Genomic DNA, 21,417 nt, shown 5'->3' with positions numbered 1-21,417 from the left:
CAGCCTTTCCAGTTTGCCTTCCCCAGAGATCCTAGAATTTTATGAGTAACGCTTTTTTCATATTATACCTTCTCCCAATATATCTCCTGCCTGTCTTTATACAAGAATTCCATCATACACGAGTGTGTCTTATGAGCCCTAAGCAAGTTGGGTCCTCTCACTTTCGTTAGTTCAAGTTATTTTTTTAGGAAGGAAGGAAAGAAATTTATATCCTCTCACCTCTAGACACAGAAAGACATAACACACTCACACACACACACACACCCCTGCTGTTCTCCATCAGGCAAAATCCTATTCAAATCAAAACATGGTAAAAATTTTGCCTCATATATGGATTCCCCACACCTATGCTATCCCTGAACATCCTAAAAGAATTACTTCCCTTTTCCCCTATGTTCTTCTAGTGTTATGTCTCTGCTATTAATATGATACTTATTAAATATTTATCCATCTTGGTGTTTCTAGATCCTTTATTATAAAGAATTTCATAAATATTTGATTTGCCTTCTCCATCACCCTGTTGTTCAGCAAATTTTGAACTTCAACCCCTATTTCTACATGTAAAAAATTTCTACATTTTTGATGTACTGCTTTAGACCAAATTTTAAAGTTAAGAAAGCCTGAATTGTGATTTTATAGTCTGATCAATATGAGCTCCTATTAATTTGATTCTGTTTCTTTTTAGAACTTCAAAGAGAAAAGTATATGGACTCTTCTTTCAACTACTTGATTTCTAATAGCTTTGAAATCCTTGCATCTGTATATTTCTCTCCTGAGTTCCAGGTAAAGTTCTAACAGTGATGACTCATCTTCCCTTACATAAGTACCATAATGACTATTTCACGCCTGTTCTCTCTTAGCTGTCAACAAAAGTACTGGGTCAAGTAAGGGAAGATAAATAATTTTTTCTTTTGTTAATGATCAGATTTTTAACCCTGAATTTTCCATTATGTGTTTTCATTTTTTGTCTGCTTATTTTGGATTAATTTAGCTTGAGCCACCCCTTTCTTGCAGGAATTTTTGCTCAATTTTTATCACCTTAGATCTAAAACCTTACATTTCAATTATTCTTGATATTCTGTTCTATTCATTGTGCATTCTCCAATTGGGAGACTCATTTTGTTTTTTTTGAAATACATTTATTTCTCTATCTATCTATGTATCTATCTATCTATATGAGTTACCTGCTTGATATTATGATATTAACTACCCTTTTTCCAGAGGTCAATTTACTGTGCATTATCTAGGTTTGCTTGGCTCCCTAGGGTAACTTCTTTTGACAGTGTTCTGCCATGAGCAATATTCTTATCCAATTCCTAATCTTCTAATTCGCTAGAATTAGCTACGTCTTCTGCATGAACAACAACAAAAAAAAATAAGCAAATTATGCCATTGACCTACACTTATCGAAGAGTGTTTAGAACATCTCCTTTCTCCATTTCCCTTTCATGCCACAAATCAAAAGGAGTTCGTTTTCTAACAGACTTTGATTTTCACCTCACTTCCCTAACCTGAAACTACTTATCTCCAACCATAAACCCCTGAACCCCTGTTCTACAGCAAGTTATTTCTGTTTTTGCATAAAATATTTATCTTTCAAAATTTTGTTATGAACAGGATGATGTAAATTGAATGAAGCCCTTACTGAGCACTAAATATGGGACAAAATTCAACTCAAAATTTAGCATGTTTAATCAGAAATTCACAAATTTAAAAAAATTCCATTTATCTGTAACTCCAAACCCTGACTTCTATATGAAAGCATCGATACCTTCTGAATGCATTTCAATTGATTTAGGAATCTATTATGAAGGGCAATTCTAAAATGAATATACACATCTCATCCAAGAAATCCTCTTCTAACAGGAAAGGGAACACCAAGCTGGATCATTCCTTGGGGTGCTGTTATGATGTCAAGTATAGCACACCGGGCCGGGTGTCTGCTGAGGTGCTTGTGCTGTCCGGCAAAGTACTGCCTCTATGCCACTCCCCTCTGCATAGCTTGCAGGGGTGCTGCATCTAACAGAAAATGCTTTTCTCTTTTCTTATGTAAATTCCTCCCCTGACACTCAAACTCAAACATAATACAATATTGCTGCAATGCTGTCCCAGTAACATGAGCATGTTCTGAACTTGACAAGTTTGCTCCTCTGAGATCTGTGGCTGCTGTGACATTACAGTGTGGCCTGAATGTCCTGGACTAGTTTCCCTGAAGTCTTAGAAATGACATTAAACAATGGGAATAACAGGCACCGAACTAATCTTGTAATTTTTTTTTTCTGACATTGGTCCAAGTTTTTCCTTTGCCTCATTTACCAGAAACACATCTTTCAGAGCCTCCAGGACTGTTACTAGGGCACCTTGTCATTTGGAGGACATTTGGTTTCTGTGTTTTAATACCTGAGCAAATGTTCAATGTGAACCGATGCTTTTATTTCCCTTAGGGAAGTTCTATCCTTTAAAGTGTTTCCATTTTAGAATATCAAAACAATTTTCATTATATAATTCTTCTTGAAAATGAACAAGATAATATAAAGTTTAGACCCAGATTTATCCTTGAAGTTCCATAAAAATATTAACCTGTATTTCTACCATGAAAAAGAAAAACAGTATTTAACTTCCTCTTCACCAGAACAGAGGCAAACTAAATACTTATTTTCTGCTGCATTAGTGTAAAGTGATGCTTTTATTTGTTCTTCTTGGACACAATTATTCCAGGTCAATTCTGAGAAGAGTGTTTAGAGCCAGGTTTACAATTTATATCAAATTTAATAAAAAATTAAAGTTGTTCAGGTATGCATTAGTTTTTATAATTTTGCTTATCTAACCAATGTTAAATACACATTCTGGAAACACAACAGAATGCAATTTTGGAAGCAAATAGATAATACATTTGATATTTATTCAAATCTGAATTAAGTCAAAGTTTAATGAATTTATAGAGTTCTCCATTTGTGTTTTATTTAGCTTGCAGACAGATTCTGATAACAAATAATTCTTTTCTTAGAGTCAGTTTGTGATTAACCAACTTCTTTTTTCACACTAAGATCTCACCTTGCTAAAAAAATGTTTTATTAAAGAGGTTTGCATAAGAATACATTGTTTACTCTACCGGTTCTAAAATGCACGTCACATACCCTACTTAATTTTGCCTAAGAAAGGAGTTTAAAAGTAATTTTCTTTTAATTCTGGTAATATGCAAACACCTCATTCTGTCACCACAATCTATCACCACATTCTAGTCCATCTCATTCAAAAGAGATAAAGAAACATCATGTGAGCTCTTTTAGAATTAAAGTATATGAGAAGTAAAGTAAAGGCTTACACACACACTTAAGCCTTTTCATCACTGTTTTATGGAGACATAGACCACAAGGGAAAAATGGTGTAATTTTTAAGAACATATGTGCATTGAATCCAGAGTCTATGCGTTATAATGAACCCAGCTCCATAGCTGATAGCTTTGCAATCTTAGCTAAATCACGTAGCCATTTGGTACCATGATTTTCTTGTCTGTAAAGTTAGAATGTTAATATGACTACCTGACACACAGTAAGCACTCAATGATGCTGCTATTAACTTTACCATCATCAATATTATAATTCATGCAATTTTTTCACAATCAAAGTAGAAGAAATACTTTATGAGGCAGAAGATGCAAATGTAATATGAAATGTTTATTGGCAATAAAGGTATGCGAGCAACTTTAATTACACAAGTTTGAGAGTATAATTTGAGCAAAATGGGCTATTGTAAAAAAATAAAATAATCTATCACCCAAAGAAGCCTATAATAATTCAAAAGGTAAGTAATGATTAATTAGAGTTTTAAAATAAATTCTACTGTAGATATTGCCAATCACATAAGCATCTTCATAAGACAGAGAATACAAATATTTCAATTTTTCAGGGAAAAAAAGCTTAGTGCTTTTAGTATTTTAGTATATCAAATATTTGGCTTCCCTGTGGCTCAGCTGATAAAGAATCCACCTGCAATTCAGGAGACCTGGATTCAATCCCTGGGTTGGGAAGATCCCCTGGAGAAAGGAATAGCTACTCACTCCAGTATTCTGGCCTGGAGAATTCCACAGACTGTATAGTCCATGGGCTCACAAATAGTTGGAGACAACTGAGTGACTTTCACTTTCACTTCACATTCATATCAAATATTGGGCTTCCCTGATGGCTCAGCATGCTAAGAATAAGCCTGCAGTGGAAGAGAAACAGGAGACCTGGGTTCAATCCTTGGACTGGAAAGATGCTCTAGAGAAGGAAATAGCAACTCACTCCAGCATTCTTTCCTGAAAAATCCCTTGCCTTCCTCAGTTCAGTTCAGTTTAGTCACTCAGTCATATCTGACTATTTGCAACCCCATTGACTGCAGCACGCCAAACCTCCCTGTCCATCACCAACTTCTGGAGTTTACTCAAACTCACGTCCATTGAGTCAGTGATGCCATCCAACCATCTCATCCTCTATCATCGCCTTCTCCTTCCACCTTCAATCTTTCCCAGCATCAGGGTCCTTTCAAATGAGTCAGTTCTTCACATCAGGTGGCCAAAGTATTGGAGTTTCAGCTTCAGCATCAGTCCTTCCAATGAATATTCAGGACTGATTTCTTTTAGGATGGACTGGTCAGATATCCTTGTTGTCCAAGGGACTCTCAAGAGTCTTCTCCAATGCCACAGTTCAACAGCATCAGTTCTTCAGTGCTCAGCTTTCTTTATAGTCCAACTCTTACATCAGTACATGACTACTGGAAAAACCATAGCTTTGACTAGATGGACCTTTGTTGGCAAAGTAATGTCTCTGCTTTTTAACACTCTCTCAAGTTTGGTCATAACTTTTCTTCCAAGGAGTAAGAGTCTTTTAATTTCATGACTGCAGTGATCATCTGCAGTGATTTTGGAGCCCCCCAAAAAGTTTTGTGCCTTCCTGAAAGTGAGGTCGCTCAGTCGTGTCCGACTCTGTGACCCCATGGACTGTAGCCTACCACGCTCCTCCGTCCATGGGATTTTCCAGGCAAGAGTACTAGAGTGGGTTGCAATTTCCTTCTCCAGAGGATCTTCCTTACCCAGGGATCAAACCCAGGCCTCCCGCACTGTAGGCAGATGCTTTACCGTCTGAGCCACCAGAGCAGACAATTTTTAAAAGCCATCTATTAGCATTAAAGAGCTTCCCTGGTGGCTCAGTTGGTAAAGAATCTGCCTGCAATGCAGGACACTCAGGTTCCATTCCCTGGGTTGGGAAGATCCCCTGGAGAAGGGAATGGCTCCCCACTCCAGTATTCTTGCCTGTAAAATTTCATGGACAGGGAAGCCTGGTGGGCTACAGTTCGTGGAGTTGCAAAGAGTCAAAAATGACTGAGTGACTGAGCACGCATGAACATTAACAATAAAATTTGCTAGCTAATGTGAATGCTGTAAGATGCATTAAGTACTACTTCTTTGCTCCAGAAATTTATTGCCACATAGAAGTTGAAGGACTAGAGAAGGTACATTGGTTTTTTTGCAGCTGTGAATCTGTAATGAATAACAGGTAGCTGGTAGAATTGCCCATGCTCCAAACCTCCATTAGATTTCTACCCCTCGGCTTCCTAACTAGGAATCCCAACCTTAGTGTTAACTTTCTTTCAAGTAGAGTAAGACTCAGAAAACAGGTGTTGGCCTCTGTTTTATTTTACATTTTCATAGAGACATTTTTCATTGCACAGGTCATTTTGGTGTTAATATAATTGGAATAGTGATACATAGTCCATGTTATATTCCTAAAATACAAATAGCATATATAACTTTGATTCAACAAACAAAAACAACAAAAACAGAAAAATTATTTTATGAGTATCCACCTCTGTAGGGCTGGTCATCAACTTGGCATTATTACTACTTCTCTCTTTTAAGATCAGGAAATACATTTCCTAGTGTCTCCTTCCCTTTTTACATGTGAGGAAAAGTTTGTCACGGCAAAGAACTTTCATGAGATTGGAAGCTCAGCAAAGCAGAAGCCATTATCATAGTGGCCAAGGTGGGCAGATTCAGTAAGCTTCCAGATGCTTCACTGGCTCACACTTTGTGGTCAAAGTGGTTCACAGACTTTTACAACATCATGATGGTACAGGCATTTCTTACAATCTCATTTTCTCATTCTGCTTCAGAGATGCTTATGGGAAAATGTCAGGGAGACTCTTTATCCAATTCTACAGACACAGATTCAGATATTTAGATGCCTAGCTCTTCTATTAGGTAAAAAAAATAGGCACCGAAATTCCTATATTAAGTGCTGTATACATGGACTACTTGAAGCAGCCCTGTTTTTCTAGCCAGAGAGTAATATACAATCTAAATGGATTAACTGTGGAATGAACAAAATAAATCTTGAGACACCAAGAAAAAAAAGTCAATAAAACTGAAGCATGGTACTCATTCAGTATAGCAAGGAATAGTATATATTTCAATATTTTAATTTTGTAAGTGAGACTATATTGCTTATTGGTATATATAAAATAATGTGTATTTCATATATTCTCAGCAATAAATTAATTTCACTATATTCAACAGTTGATAGACACATGATAATGACTTCTTTTGTTAGTATACATTTTTTACATGTGAAATAATTTCCTTTTATATGTGCACATGAATAACTTCAATTTAAACATACTAGTAACATTCCTTATGTTATATATGTTTTCCAAAGGAAAATAGCCATTTCAGTCAGTTCAGTTCAGTTCAATTCAGTCCAGCCACTGAGTCATGTCTTTGTGACCCCATGAACTGCAGCAGGCCAGGCCTCCCTGTCCATCACCGACTCCCGGAGTCCACCCACACCCATGTCCGTTGAGTCGGTGATGCCGTCCAACCATCTTATCCTCTGTCCCCTTCTCCTCCTGCCCTCAATCTTTCCCAGCACCAGGGTCTTTTCAAATGAGTCAGCTCTTTGCATCAGGTGGCCAAAGAAGTAATGCTAACTTAGTATGTAAAAAACACTTCAATAAAGTAACCACTTTTCTCTTGAACTGATCATGATTTTAAAACATAAGACAGTTTTAAGGCACTATTCTTCACCTGTAGTTGTTAGTCAGCATGCATTAAATGCATTTTCATGAATAGTGATTATCAAACATCTATTCATAAGTTTATAAATTACTCATTTTTTTTTATAGTTTCATCATAACTTTCAGACATGAGTACAAATATGCCATACCTACTCTACAGTATTCATGGTCCAACCCAAAACTGTTCCACCAACTTTACTTCAGTACAATTAATATTCAGTTTCAGTTCTTGTTTAAATCTTAATGTTTGCAAGTTCGTATCAGCCATCACAACTATACATTTAATGTTTATTTGGAAGCCAAAAGATACTTACTGATTTTTAAGACCACTTATTCCATCATAAATTACTCAGAAATACCACTTGTAAGTAAACGCTTGAACTTTTAGAAACACAGGTATTAACAGGTCGATAATCTGTCTCACTTTATTCTGAAGATCTGAATTGCTTATATCTCTACTTTGTTGTACATATCATTAACAAAAAGACATCATATATAACAGCTGGTAGGTTTTATTCTCAAGTGTTTTTTTTGGAAATGATCATTTGAATAACTGTGATAGAACCCAGTATGCAGAAGTGCACATAAAATAATGAACTAATGGCTTTAATTTATGAAGTTGATGCCTATTTTGCTTCAGAATTAGTGTAAGACAATTCATTTGATTATCTTTAGCAGTGCTGCCAAAACGATACTGATGTATCAAGAAATGTACTTAGAACCAAGCTTTGTATGTTCAGTAAGTCCAAGAAAGCCAAGCCAAAAACTCTTAAATACATGATAACTGGCAGTCCATATACTGTCATTTTCTGTCAGATTCTATTTACCGTAAAAGCAGTTTCAAGTCACATCCTGGCAAAACTCACCGTCTAAAATATATCATTTTTAACAATGCTGAGTTTGATCAATTTTTCTTTCTGTTACTTCCAATAAAGCTTGGCTTCTCTCTTTCAGCCTAATTTGTTTTTATCATGAAATGATAAACAGATTGATTCTGACCAAAAAATCAAGATAGGAAATTGTATTCAGTAGTCTATCTGAGTCTTCCTTGGGACTGACAGCTGCAGTTTGAGTAGAGGAGACAGAAAGTCATTTGAATTTATTTATAAATATTATCAAACATTAAATTGATGATTTTCTTTAGAGTTCTAAATAAATATTTCTTAATATTCATTTCATTAAAAGGATTTACAAAAATAATGCATTATATAATTACATAGAGTAGGTGTGCTTAGCTTTCATCTACTTGCACCTTTAAGTCAATGAGCTTAAGATCTCTGACCTTTGACGTGTTCAACCTCAGTTCAGTTGCTCAGTCATGTCCGAATCTTTGCAACCCCATGGATAGCAGCATACCAGGCCTCCCTGTCCATCACCAACTCCCAGAGTTTACTCAAACTCACGTTCATTGAGTCGGTGATGCCATCCAACAATCTCATCCTCTGTTGTCTCCTTCTGCTCTTGCCTTCAATCATTCCCAGCATCAGGGTCTTTTCCAATGAGTAAGTTCTTCACATCAGGTGGCCAAAGTATTGGAGTTTCAGCTTCAGCATCAGTCCGTCCAATGAATATTCAGGACTGATTTCCTTTAGGATGAACTGGTTGGATCTCCTTGCAGTCCAAGGGACTCTCAAGAGTTGTCTCCAACACCACGGGTCAACAGCATCAATTCTTCAGCACTCAGCTTTCTTTATAGTCCAACTGTCACATCAGTACATGATTACTGGAAAAACCATAGCTTTGATTAGATGAACTTTTGTTGGCAAAGTAATGTCTCTGTTTTTCAATATGCTGTCTAGGTTGGTCATAACTTTTCTTCCAAGGAGCAAGTGTCTTTTAATTTCATGGCAGTCAACATTTGCAGTGATTTTGGAGCCCAAGAAACAAAAGTATCTCACTATTTCCATTGTTTCCCCATTTTTTTGCCATGACGTGATGAGACTAGATGCCATAATTTTAGTTTTCTGAATGTTGAGTTTTAAGTCAACTTTTTCACTCTCCTCTTTCACTTTCATCAAGAGGCTCTTTAGTTCTTCTTCCCTTTCTGCCATAAGGGTGGTGTTATCTGCATATCTGAGGTTATTGATATTTCTCCCAGCAATCTTGATTCCAACTTGGGCTTCATCCATCCTGGCATTTCCCATAATGTGTTCTGCAGATAAGGTAAAGGTGCATATAAGCAGGGTGACAATATATAGCCTTGATGTACTCCTTTCCTTATTTGTTGGTCCATGTCCAGTTCTAACTGTTGCTTCTTGACCTGCATACAGATTTCTTGGGAGGCAGATCAGGTGGCCTGGTATTCCCATATCTTTAAGAATTTCCCACAATTTGTTGTGATCCACACAGTGAAAGGCTTTGGCGCATTCAAAAAAGCAGAAATACATGTTTTTTTCTGGAACTCTCTTGCTTTTTCGATGATCCAACAGATGTTGGCAATTTGATCTCTGGTTGCTCTGCTTTTGCTAAATCCAACTTAAACATCTGGAAATTCACAGTTCACGTAATCTTGAAGCCTGACTTGGAGAATTTTGAGCATTACTTTAATACTGTGTGAGATGAGTGCAATTGTACAGTAGTTTGAGCATTCTTTACATTGCCTTTCTTTGGGATTGGAATGAAAACTGACCTTTTCCAGTCCTGTGGCCACTGCTCAGCTTTCCAAATTTGCTGGCATATTGAGTGCAGCACTTTCACAGCCTCATCTTTCAGGATTTGAAATAGTTCAACTGGAATTCCATCACCTCCACTAGCTTTGTTCATAGTGATGTTTCCTAAGGCCCACTTGACTTTGAAAGGTTGTTGTTGAATCACGCGAATACACTGGGATTCTTGGGCCCCGGAGGAGAAGAATTCAATCCGGGGCCAGAGACAAGGCTTGATCGCTCAGAGCTTTTGTGTAATAAAGTTTTATTAAAATATAAAGGAGATAGAGAAAGCTTCTGACATAGGCATCAGAAGGGGGCAGAAAGAGTACCCACTTGCTAGTGTTAACAATGAAGTTATAAGACTGTTCTATACATCAGTGTCTCTTTTGCTGTCTCGTACACAGGGTTATTGTTACCATCTTTCTAAATTCCATTTATATGTGTTATTATACTGTATTGGTGTTTTTCCTTCTGGCTTACTTCACTCTGTATAATAGGCTCCAGTTTCATCCACCTCATTAGAACTGATTCAAATGTTTTCTTTTTAATGGCTGAGTAATACTCCATTGTGTATATGTACCACTGCTTTCTTTATCCATTCATCTGCTGATGGACATCTAGGTTGCTTCCATGTCCTGGCTATTATAAACAGTGCTGCGATGAATATTGGGGTACACGTGTCTCTTTCCCTTCTGGTTTCCTCAGTGTGTATGCCCAGCAGTGGGATTGCTGGATCATAAGGCAGTTCTATTTCCAGTTTTTTTAAGGAATCTCCACACTGTTCTCCATAGTGGCTGTACTAGTTTGCATTCCCACCAACAGTGTAAGAGGGTTCCCTTTTCTCCACACCCTCTCCAGCATTTATTATTTGTAGACTTTTGGATCGCAGCCATTCTGACTGGTGTGAAATGGTACCTCATAGTGGTTTGAGGGAGAGGGTGGGAAGATTTGGGAGAATGGCATTGAAACATGTAAAATATGTATGAAACCAGATGCCAGTCCAGGTTCGATGCACGATACTGGATGCTTGGGGCTAGTGCACTGGGATGACCCAGAGGGATGGTATGGGGAGGGAGGAGGGAGGAGGGTTCAGGACGGGGAACACATGTATACCTGTGGCGGATTCATTTTGATATTTGGCAAAACTAATACAATTATGTAAAGTTTAAAAATAAAATAAAATTTAAAAAAAAGAAAGAGAAGAAGTGAAAAAGAATAAAGAGCAATATACATAAAAAAAAAAAAAATGAAGTTATATAATCCAAAGAATATCTGGAGGTTGTAAAGACCTCATCAGACCTACTCCCATAATTTACATTTTAAGATAACACTGTCCTTAGGCAAGATACATCCTTGTAAAGACCAGGTCTATTCCCATAATTAACATTTTAAGATAACAGAAGGTTGAATCCAAAGACTGTCCTTAGGCAGGATACATTATTGTTATATAATCCTGAGGAATGTGGAGAAAGAAAAAAAGCTTGTCCTTTCTTCCTCCTTGAGAATTCCAGACCCCTCTCTCCTTGGGGACCCCTAGACTCCCTATCAACCTGCCTAGGAACTGACTCTCTCAACTTCACATTCCAGGATGTCTGTCTCTAGGTGAGTGCTCATACCATCGTGGTAGTCTGGGTCATGAAGTTTTTTTGTTTGTTTGTTTTTGTTTTGTTTTGTTGTTGTTGTTGTTGTTGTTTTTATAGTTCTGTGTATTCTTGCCACCTCTTCTAATATCTTCTTCTTCTGTTAGGTCCATACGATTTCTGTCCTTTATTGTGCCCATCTTTGCATGAAAGATTCCCTTGTTATCTCTAATTTTCTTGAAGAGATCTCTAGTCTTTCCCATCCTGTTGTTTTCCTCTATTTCTTTGCATTGATCACTGAGGAAGGCTTTCTTATCTCTTCTTGCTATTCTTTGGAACTCTGTATTCAAATGGGCATATCTTTCCTTTTCACCTTTGTCTTTAGCCTCTCTTCTTTTCTCAGCTATTTGTAAGCGCTCCTCAGACAACCATTTTGCTTTTTTGCATTTCTTTTTCTTGGGGATAGTCTTGATCACTGCCTCTTTTTTTTTTTTAATTTTATTTTATTTTTTAACTTTACAATATTGTATTGGTTTTGCCGTATATCAAAATCAATCCGCCACAGGTATACATGTGTTCCCCATCCTGAACCCTCCTCCCTCCTCTGTCCCCATACCATCCCTCTGGGTCATCCCAGTGCACCAGCCCCAAGCATCCAGTATCGAACCTGGACTGGCGACTCATTTTATACATGATATTATACATGTTTCAACTTATACAATGTCATGAACCTCCATCCATAGTTCTTCAGGCACTCTGTCTATCTTATCTAATCCCTCGAATCTATTTCAATTAGTGCTTTATTATAAGGTAAGGATTTTCATTTGCTTCTTATGTTGCAGAGTAATATAAAATGAGCTCATCTTGCCTCTATTACCATAAAACTTTTGTTAAACTGAAGCCTCCACTGGTTTGGAAAAGAGTTCCATATTTTAAAAAATGACACAAATGAACTTATCTACAAAACACAAATATACCCACAGACATAGAAAACAAATTTATGGTTATCAAAGGGCTAAGGATAGTTAAGAAGGATAACTGGCAAGGACTTTTTATACGGCACACAGAAATATACACAATGATTTGTGATAACCTCTAAGGGAAAAGAATCTGAAGAATGGGTCAATATATATGTATAACTGAATCACTTTGCCATACATCTGAAACTAACACATCATTGTAAATCAACTATACTTCAATAACAATTTTTAATTGAAGGGAGTCCAAATCTGAGGGCTTAAATCAACTTCAGGAGCTTTAGAAATAGATGGAGTTCTTGTTCTTCAAGTTTGAAAGTCCAATATAAAGTTGTTTTAATCCATTTGATTTCAATTTAAGTACTCAAGTAATTATATATCTGTGTGTGTGTGTGTGTGTGTGTGTGTGTATAAATGTCATAGAGGTAACAACTAAGACCTGCAGGCATTTGTGTTTTTCCTGGAGTCTGAGTGAGTGAATGTATTGGACATATGTATATATAAAATGTTTACCCAAAATAAGATAACTTTTTCATAAAGTTTATAAATCACCTAAGTATTCTTGTATGAATAGCACTCAGTGCTTTATGTCTTGTCAGCGTCTGGTTTCATAAACGAGAGAAACATGAAAAAAAAAGAATCCCTCTCTCCTCTTCACCTTGAAAAGTGCACAGAAAGAAATGTCAGGACGATGCCTTGCTTCTCTGTCAACATTGACTGATTCAACATGGAAGCACAAATTCCAGTTCTAACTAACTTTCTAATAAAATCCTCAGAAAGAACCTAATTAGCTACATTTCAAAAACCCAAAGGAAATCACCACTGAGTGAAGAATGTTTTTTAGTCGATGTGTTCATAAAATTACCAAGTTAAAAGCAATTGTTCCAGGTGGTTCTGAAAGCTTACCAAAACCGTGGTTTCCTTTGTTATGTCACTTTCTGCATAATCCCCTTCTTCTGAACTTAAGAAATAAATATATATGCATACATACATGCACTAGCATACACACATCATAAATATTTTAGCACTTCCTAGAATCTCCTCACCACAGAAAGAGCTAAGTTATGTCACCTTTCTTGTCCTGAGGTCTCTCCAGGCTCTCTAATAAGGCCACAGCAACCATTACTTGTTACTCACTTATAATGCTTAGTTATTACCAAAAGCTAAACAAATGACAACTGCCTTTTGTTAATATAACAGCAGATAATCCTGTGTTTTCTATGGGAATATCCTTTCATAATTACCTTCTCAGAGAATGTCTGTGTCTACTTGACTTTCACCTGTATGGGTTACAAATGTCTGTGTCAAACTGATCTATATCATACATGTTACCTGTGTACAGGATTAATTCAACCCCTCTTACATGTCATAAAAAGGGCTTCACAGATTATCCCCAAGTGATTCTACCCTATTTGGTACCACCCAAATATGCTCTTTACATCCATGGTGAACAGCTCATATTTTCTAAACATAATAGACTCTCCTCTCAGCTGTGTTTTTACAGAGTCTGTTCCTCTACTCACAGTGCTGAATCTGGGCATTTCTACATCCCACCTCCTGAGTAAAACTTATTCCAGCTCTGAAAGCTGCTGGGGGCTTGTTTGCTATGCTGCTCCCACAAAGCATGGAATGAATCTCTATTACAGCATGAATTACATTGAATTGGAATAAACTGTTCGCTAATTTATCTCTTTCACTGGACCCAGAGGATTTTGAGAGTAGAGATCACTCATGATTACATGCATAGTGTCCAGTATACTGCTTGGCACATAGTAGGCCTTCATTAACACCTATAGAACCAAGAAATAAATGGCATGAGGAAGAAAACCCATGTGTTGGTAATTGAAATCTGGAAAGCTTCCTCCACTCCACTGTGTTGCCTTGGTTAATCCTTAAATTCTCTCTTTCAGTTTCTGGGTGTCTTCCCTGTGCCAGCCAGTACTGTGCATGAGGCCAAGTCAACATCCCTTTAACTCAAATGGCGAGAATCCCACCCTCCCTGCCCTGCAGTGGGGAAGTTTGGTTGGAATTGAAGTAGCTGCATTCATTCATTCATATATTCATTTATTCAACACACACTTCAGTTCCTACTAAACTCATCTAAGACAGGATCAGCAGTCTCACTGGTACTTCCTATACCAGTTGCATTTTGTTGCTCCAAACACATAGCTTTAGGGAGTCACTGATTTGGCATTCCAGTTTGGCTCTTGACCATTCTTTCAACAGTAGTTTCTTGGCACATTTAGTAGTGTAGTGTAACAGCCTAAAAACAGGTTGCATTTTTTCCTATGCACTTCATTTACTAAACTATCCTAAGTTCATCACTTAGATTTATTCTTGCTAACGTCAGAGGAACAAATGACTAAACAGGGGAATGTTCACTAAATAGGTAATAGCTTACAATGCTACTATAAACAAGAGTAAATATTTGCTAATTTCTATTTTAAGATACAATCATTTGATCAAGTTTCTTTAAGGATTCTAAAGGAACTACAGTGAGCACATCTCTGTGCATTTTAAAATAACCAGGTATATTGCAGATATGATGTCTTTCTTTCCAATATATTATTGGAACCAGTTGAGAGAAAGTCAGGTTATAATCCCCTCATTCCAGAGAACTGAAAAAGTTTAAAGGAAATGGTAGAACAAACAAGACAGGATTCATTACATGAAGAAATTAGCAGCCAGAGCCAATTTTCTGGCAGAAACCAGAATTAAAAAAAAAAAATCAGTGGACATATGGCTTAGAGACATATGGCACATCATTTTGACTAGACAACCTAGATAAGGGCAAGAATAATTGTTTCAACTCTCAGGCTTCAAGACAGTGTCCCTCTAATTTCAATGAAATATATACATATGGAAGTAAGAAAATTATCTTTTTAACTGCTTATGGTGAAAATAGTTTTACATGAGAAATTTTGATCAGTCTTTCTTCAGACTCTATTCATTGTAGTATTTTTTACTAAACCTAGCAAATAAATGAAGACCATGAGACTCCTGTTTCTTTGAGGCCCAGTTTTAAGGTCTTCTGATAAGCAGAGAAGATCCATTTTTATATGTTACTAATAGTTCTGTCTTACCATCTAGGATTACCCTCAAATAATATACTTTATCAGGTGTAAAGTGGCAATTTTTACATTCAATAAGGCATCCCAGAGTATATTCAGACTTCAGTCTAACCTAGATATGAATTTAATCACATTCTCATTGTAGAAACTGCTTCCCAAAGATCCACATGTAATAAATAAGCTAAACCAACCGTCTTCACCATAGTAGCAGGAATTATCACCAAACAAAAATAGTTTTGATCCTCTAATCAAATTCTCCAAGCTGTTAGGACTCTTTGTTTTTTCTATCCAGAAATTCAATCTGATAGAATCACTGAGAATAAATTCATAATGACCTTGGTGAGAATAGAAATTTTATCACAGTCAAATTGATAAAGGAATTGAAATAGAATTTTCTCTCATTGTCACTTTCCCAAAAAAATCACATTGGATACCCCCCTGATTTTCTGCCTTTGAAATGTTTTCTTTCTATTAAGGTCCACCTGGACTTTAAAGTAAAAGAATAGTTGCATCCTTACAGTGAAACTATAACATTTCTGAGGCTTTTCCTATTTCTAAACACTCACAGTACTCTTGCCTGGAAAATCCCATGGACTGAGGAGCCTGGTAGGCTGCAGTCCATGGGGTCGCTGAGGGTCGGACACAACTGAGCGACTTCACTTTCGCTTTTCACTTTCGTGCATTGGAGAAGGAAATGGCAACCCACTCCAGTGTTCTTGCCTGGAGAATCCCAGGGACGGGGGAGCCTGGTGGGCTGCCATCTGTGGGGTCTCACAGAGTCGGACACGACTGAAGCGACTTAGCAGCAGCAGCAGAGACACTTATTTTCCTTTAAATTATTCATGCTTTTTACAGACCTCTTGTTTCCCTAAATATATGTTAAACTCTATCCTATTTTACTTTATATGCACAGTATTCAGAACAGAGTCCAGAAATAATAGATGATTATGACCAATATTTTTCAACAATTTCACTTTTACATAGTGTTTTGTGACGGTTAGGGCTTCCCAGTGGTGCAATGGTAAAGAATCCTCCTGTCAATGCAGGAGGCACAGGAGATACAGTTTCAATCCCTGGGTCAAAAAGATCCTTTAGGGGTAGGAAATGGAAACATGCTCAATATTCTTGCCTGGTAAATTCCAGGGACAGAGGAGTCTGGTGGGTTACAGTTCATATGGTTGCAAAGAGTTGGAAATAATTGAGTACACAGCACTGCATGATGGTTAATAGCAGAGCTTTGAAATTCTGTCACTTAATTTTGAAATCTGGCACCACTATTAACTCACTGTGTAATTTTGGATAAATTACTTAATTGCCATGGACCTAGGTCTCTTCATCTATAAAATGGATATAATAATCATAGAGTTCTCTGAAGGTTTTTGCCAGAACAAAATGAGCTGATATACGGTATCTAGCACAAAGCAGATGTTCTCTAAGTGTCAGAAATTACTGAAGAAAGTAACAGTGTCTATATGAAGCTCTAATATGTGTCAGATAGTGTTGTGTTTTGCATGTATTGATCTGATATAATTTCTAAAAATGTATATGATGACATATATTATCAATATTTGAAGATAAAGAAGTTGATATTCAGAAGACACAAAATAGGGGAGTAAATAATAGAATTGAGTCAAGATGTTTGACCACAAAATATAGACTCTTTTGTTTATATACATAATAACTATGAGTACATATTGGGAACTCAGAACGTTTTATATCTATTATTTCATGTAATCTTCATAATGATATTTTTGTAGTCAACAGTATTATTATTATTCAGATAGCTAATGCTTATAAAAACTAACTTGGTGGTTTAGTCACTAAGTCATGTATGACTCTTGCAACCCCACGGACTGTAGCCCACCAGGCTACTCTTTCATAGCATTTTCCAAGCAAGACTACTGCAGTGGGTTGCCATTTCCTTCTTCCCAACCCAGGGCTTGAACCTGGGTCTCCTGCATTGCAGACAGATTCTTTACAGAATGAGCTACCAAATTCAAAAGTCAAATAACATATAGGGACAAAATTGTGAATCATGTCTCTCGACTTCCAAGCCTGTGCTCTTTTTGCCACATGATGGGTGATGAGGGCTTTTCTTTTGGTACATTATCCATGAATGCTATTCTATTGTTTAGTGAGAGTGGGCTCCTTGAAAACCTCAATATATTTTATCTGAATAGTGGAACGTTCCCAGTGATGACTGATTTTCTTGCCTTAAATCACACAGAGCCAGGCTCCACCGTGTTTTGTTTCTCATGTTACAGAATTCCTTACTTAACTCTCCCTGACAGGCATCCTGTGACTGGTCTTGATTGTGACAAGTCACAGGCTTTCCTGAATCACTGAAGACTGGACATAATTGTGCAATGATCATCTATTTTTGTATTTGCACATACTGCTGAGTCTGTGGACAACCATATTGTCAGAAACTGCATTTAGATGCCAACTGTATCAGACAAGTGTGCGTGCTCAGTTGCTAGGTCATATCCGAGTCTTTGTGACCCAATGGACTATATTCTACTAGGCTCCTCTGTCCACGGAATTTTCCAGGCAAGAATACTGGAATGGATTACCATTTCCTTCTCCGGGGGATCTTCCTGACCCAGGAATCAAACCCGTGTCTCTTGGGTTTCCTGCATTGGCAGGGCAATTCTTTACCACTGTGCCACTTGGGAAGCCTGTATCAAGCATGCTTATGCCCTATTTGTAGAAATTTTAGATCTACTGATGTGAATAAGAAACAAGCACAATTACATCTTAAAAATCTGTAAGCTATAAACAAGAGGCACATGAAGAAATTCTTGCACTATTTAGACATTTTTAACAGCAGATAAAGAAAAAAAAGTATTAGTAGCTAAAAATCTAAGAATAACCATAGATGTTAGGAAAAAAGTAATTTAGAGAAATAATCCTGAAATATTATATTCATACATTCTTCTTCTGACAAAAGTGACTCTGAGAAGATGTTATTTGTTCAGCTTATTAACAATTTCTCTCTTGTTCTTATTATCTTGACTACAAATAATCTTCATTACACAGGAAATTATTCATATCTCTGCCACATTTTGTATGATAATTCACCCCAAAATCATTTTGATCAGTTGATCAGTGGTCAGTGACTCATAGAAATGATACCAAATATTATCTAACTACCCATAGATATGGGTATATAACATATGTATATATACTTAATATGTATAATATAAAAATTTTTGATTAAGTAATGAAAAAATAAAATTTTCTCTTATTACTATTATAATAATTATATGTGGTGGCATGAAAAAAGAATAACACAAACTAGAAACATGCTGTGAATGTTGATCAAGGTGTTAATGACTTAGTTTTCTTTCAATTAAATATTCATTTTGAACTCCTTTCAGAAACATTTACCAGCCAGGATAACAATACCACTAGCTGTTGTTACATCCATTTCTTTAATTTTTGTGTAATCCCTTTTTATGATTTTTCATTGTTTCTTTTTTCACATGTACCCAAACCAAAATAATATATAAAGAACTAATTCAAGTAGGTCTCCAGATAATAATTCTCCACATTTATATGCAGTTATAATGTCCTTCCAAAATATCCCCCTTAATACCATAGGTATTGTTTATTAAGAGATCTTGAACTTCCTAGTATTTCTTGTGCCAGACCATCATCACTCAATTTACTTTCTCATCATTCATGAAAGCATGAATACTTTTAAATTGAAATGATAAAAGAGAATAAATACCAAACTCTTCTTATATGATTTTTGTGGCATTTCAAATTGGGCTTAAAATGCTTTCTGTAATCTCTACCAGTAGAGTTGGCTAATTGAACACCAAATACTTAAAAATCTATCTACTTGAGCCTTGGAGTAGATTCCAGTATCTCTAGTTCTTCTCTTTTACAATGGGGATCATTGAAACAACTGCTTTTGAACCTGGGATTATTTTGAACCAGAGGCAGAAAAGTTTGAAGTAGTGCTAATCTTATGCTTCTTTTGTTCTGGGATCTACATTTGTATATACCGTCAAAGAAAACCAAGCTAGTTAAAGTGGTAAAAACAGGTTTTATTTAGGAATGATCGAAGTAGAGCGGAAAGAGACCTCAGTATAGAACTAGGTTCAATTCCAAACTGTCCAAGGACAAGTGGGGATTTATGGCAAGAATCAAATTGAGATGGAAACATCAGTGGCTGGGAGAATTCTGACTAAACCAACTTGACAGGATTCCCACTGAAGGCAGACCAGGATGATCAGATGCTAAGAGTGGAGAATTCTTCCTAAAGTGACTTAGCAGCATTCTTGCTTAAATTGGGCCTTGTAAAGACAAATGGACTTCCAAAGATGCTCAGTGGGAAAGAAACCACTTGCAATGCAGGTGATGTGAGTTAGATACCTGGATTAGGAAGATTCCCTGGAGAAGGAATGGCAAACCGCTCCACTATTCTTGCTTGGAAAAACCCATGGACAGAGGAACCTGGGGGGCTATGGTCCATGTGATAGCAAAGAGCTGGACATGGCTGAGTGCACAGCAAACAGCACTTCATGATGGTTAACGGCAGAGCTTTGAAATTCTATTACTTAATTTCAAAATCTGGCACCACAATTAACTTACCATGTGACTTTGGATAAATTACTAAATAAACTATCATGGGGTAGCAAAAGAGGTGGATATAACTTAGTGACTAAACAACAAAGACAAACATGAAAGCCCAAAGTTCAAGGCTGACGAAAGGATTCAAAGAAACCTGAGTAAAGTTTGGTCAAGGAGACAGTCTCTGTCACCACTCCCCGAACACGACAGTTGTTGTTCAGTCACTAGGTCATATCTGACACTTTGCAACCCCTTGGACTCCAGCATGCCAGGCTTCCCCATCCTTCAGTATCTCTGGGAATTTGCTCCACAGAGCCTATTACTAATAGAAAGTTGGGGCCTTGTATTAGTGAGAGGGCTTCCCTTGTGGCTCAGCTGGTAAAGAATCCACCTGCAATGCAGGAGACCTCGGTTTGATTCCTTGGTTGGGACGATCCCCTGGAGAAAGGAATGGCTACCCACTCCAGTATTCCTGCCTGGAGAATTCCACGGACTGTATAGTCCATGGGGTCGCAAAGCATCGGACACAAATGAGTGACTTTCACTTTCGCTTTATATTAGTGTGAGGACAACCTTGCTTTGGTATTTTTAATTCCCCTTTTAGGGAGTGCTGTCCTCTCATGAAACCTTGGGGATTATGCTACTTATTAACAGAAATTCATCCCAAATATTTTCAGGGATAGGTCACCCTCAGAAGTAGGCCTCGAGATAAGGTATGAGTAAAAGTGGTTTATTGAATCTGTGATCCTGGGAAACACCAATAGGGCAGTGAGGAAATGAGGGAAGGGAAGAAAAGAATGAAGATGGCTTTATCAAACAGGATGCCATGTACATATTGGAGCCCAGTCCTGAAGGGAATAAGGGAGTGGGGGGATTTACCCACTAACTCTGTTAAGCCATTGGTTGAGGACTGTCCTAGTGGAATAGCTAGTTCGTCTACATTTGTAGATATTATAGGCTTCAATAGTCAAAGAAAACCCTGAAACTAAGGCTTGTGTTTTACTTTGAATAAGAAACTATCAGTTTTAGGAGAGTATTGAGTGTTCAGGGTTCTATGATGGGGCTCTGACAGAGTCATTATTTGTGAACCTTCACTTTCCCTTCATATGCTCAGCCCTGAGATCCACTTTTTATAGCGGGAACTCAGTATTTCCTCATGGGTATTTAATGACAACTGTCAGCCTCATCTATAGTAAGCTGTTTTGGCTCTACGCTTTTATTAAGATATGTTTACTGAGATATATTTTATATATAGAAAATTGTAAATTGTAATATTACAATATATTACCATATATACAAATACTATAATATACATGTAAACCTTATTGTAATACATGCAGTTACTAAAAATTTTGGCAACCCCAAACAGTCATGTAATCACCATGCAATTAAAAGTAATATTTCCATCATACAAAAAGGCATAATTCCTTATACTCAATTTCCTTCTCTCTCATCCAGGCTCTAGAAAGCATTGATCTGATTTCTATCTTATCCAGAATTTAATATA

The sequence above is a fragment of the Bos javanicus genome, chromosome 6 (genome assembly GCF_032452875.1).
Source record: "Bos javanicus breed banteng chromosome 6, ARS-OSU_banteng_1.0, whole genome shotgun sequence".
Lineage (NCBI taxonomy): Eukaryota > Metazoa > Chordata > Mammalia > Artiodactyla > Bovidae > Bos > Bos javanicus.
Note: the sequence above shows the minus strand (reverse complement) of the source record.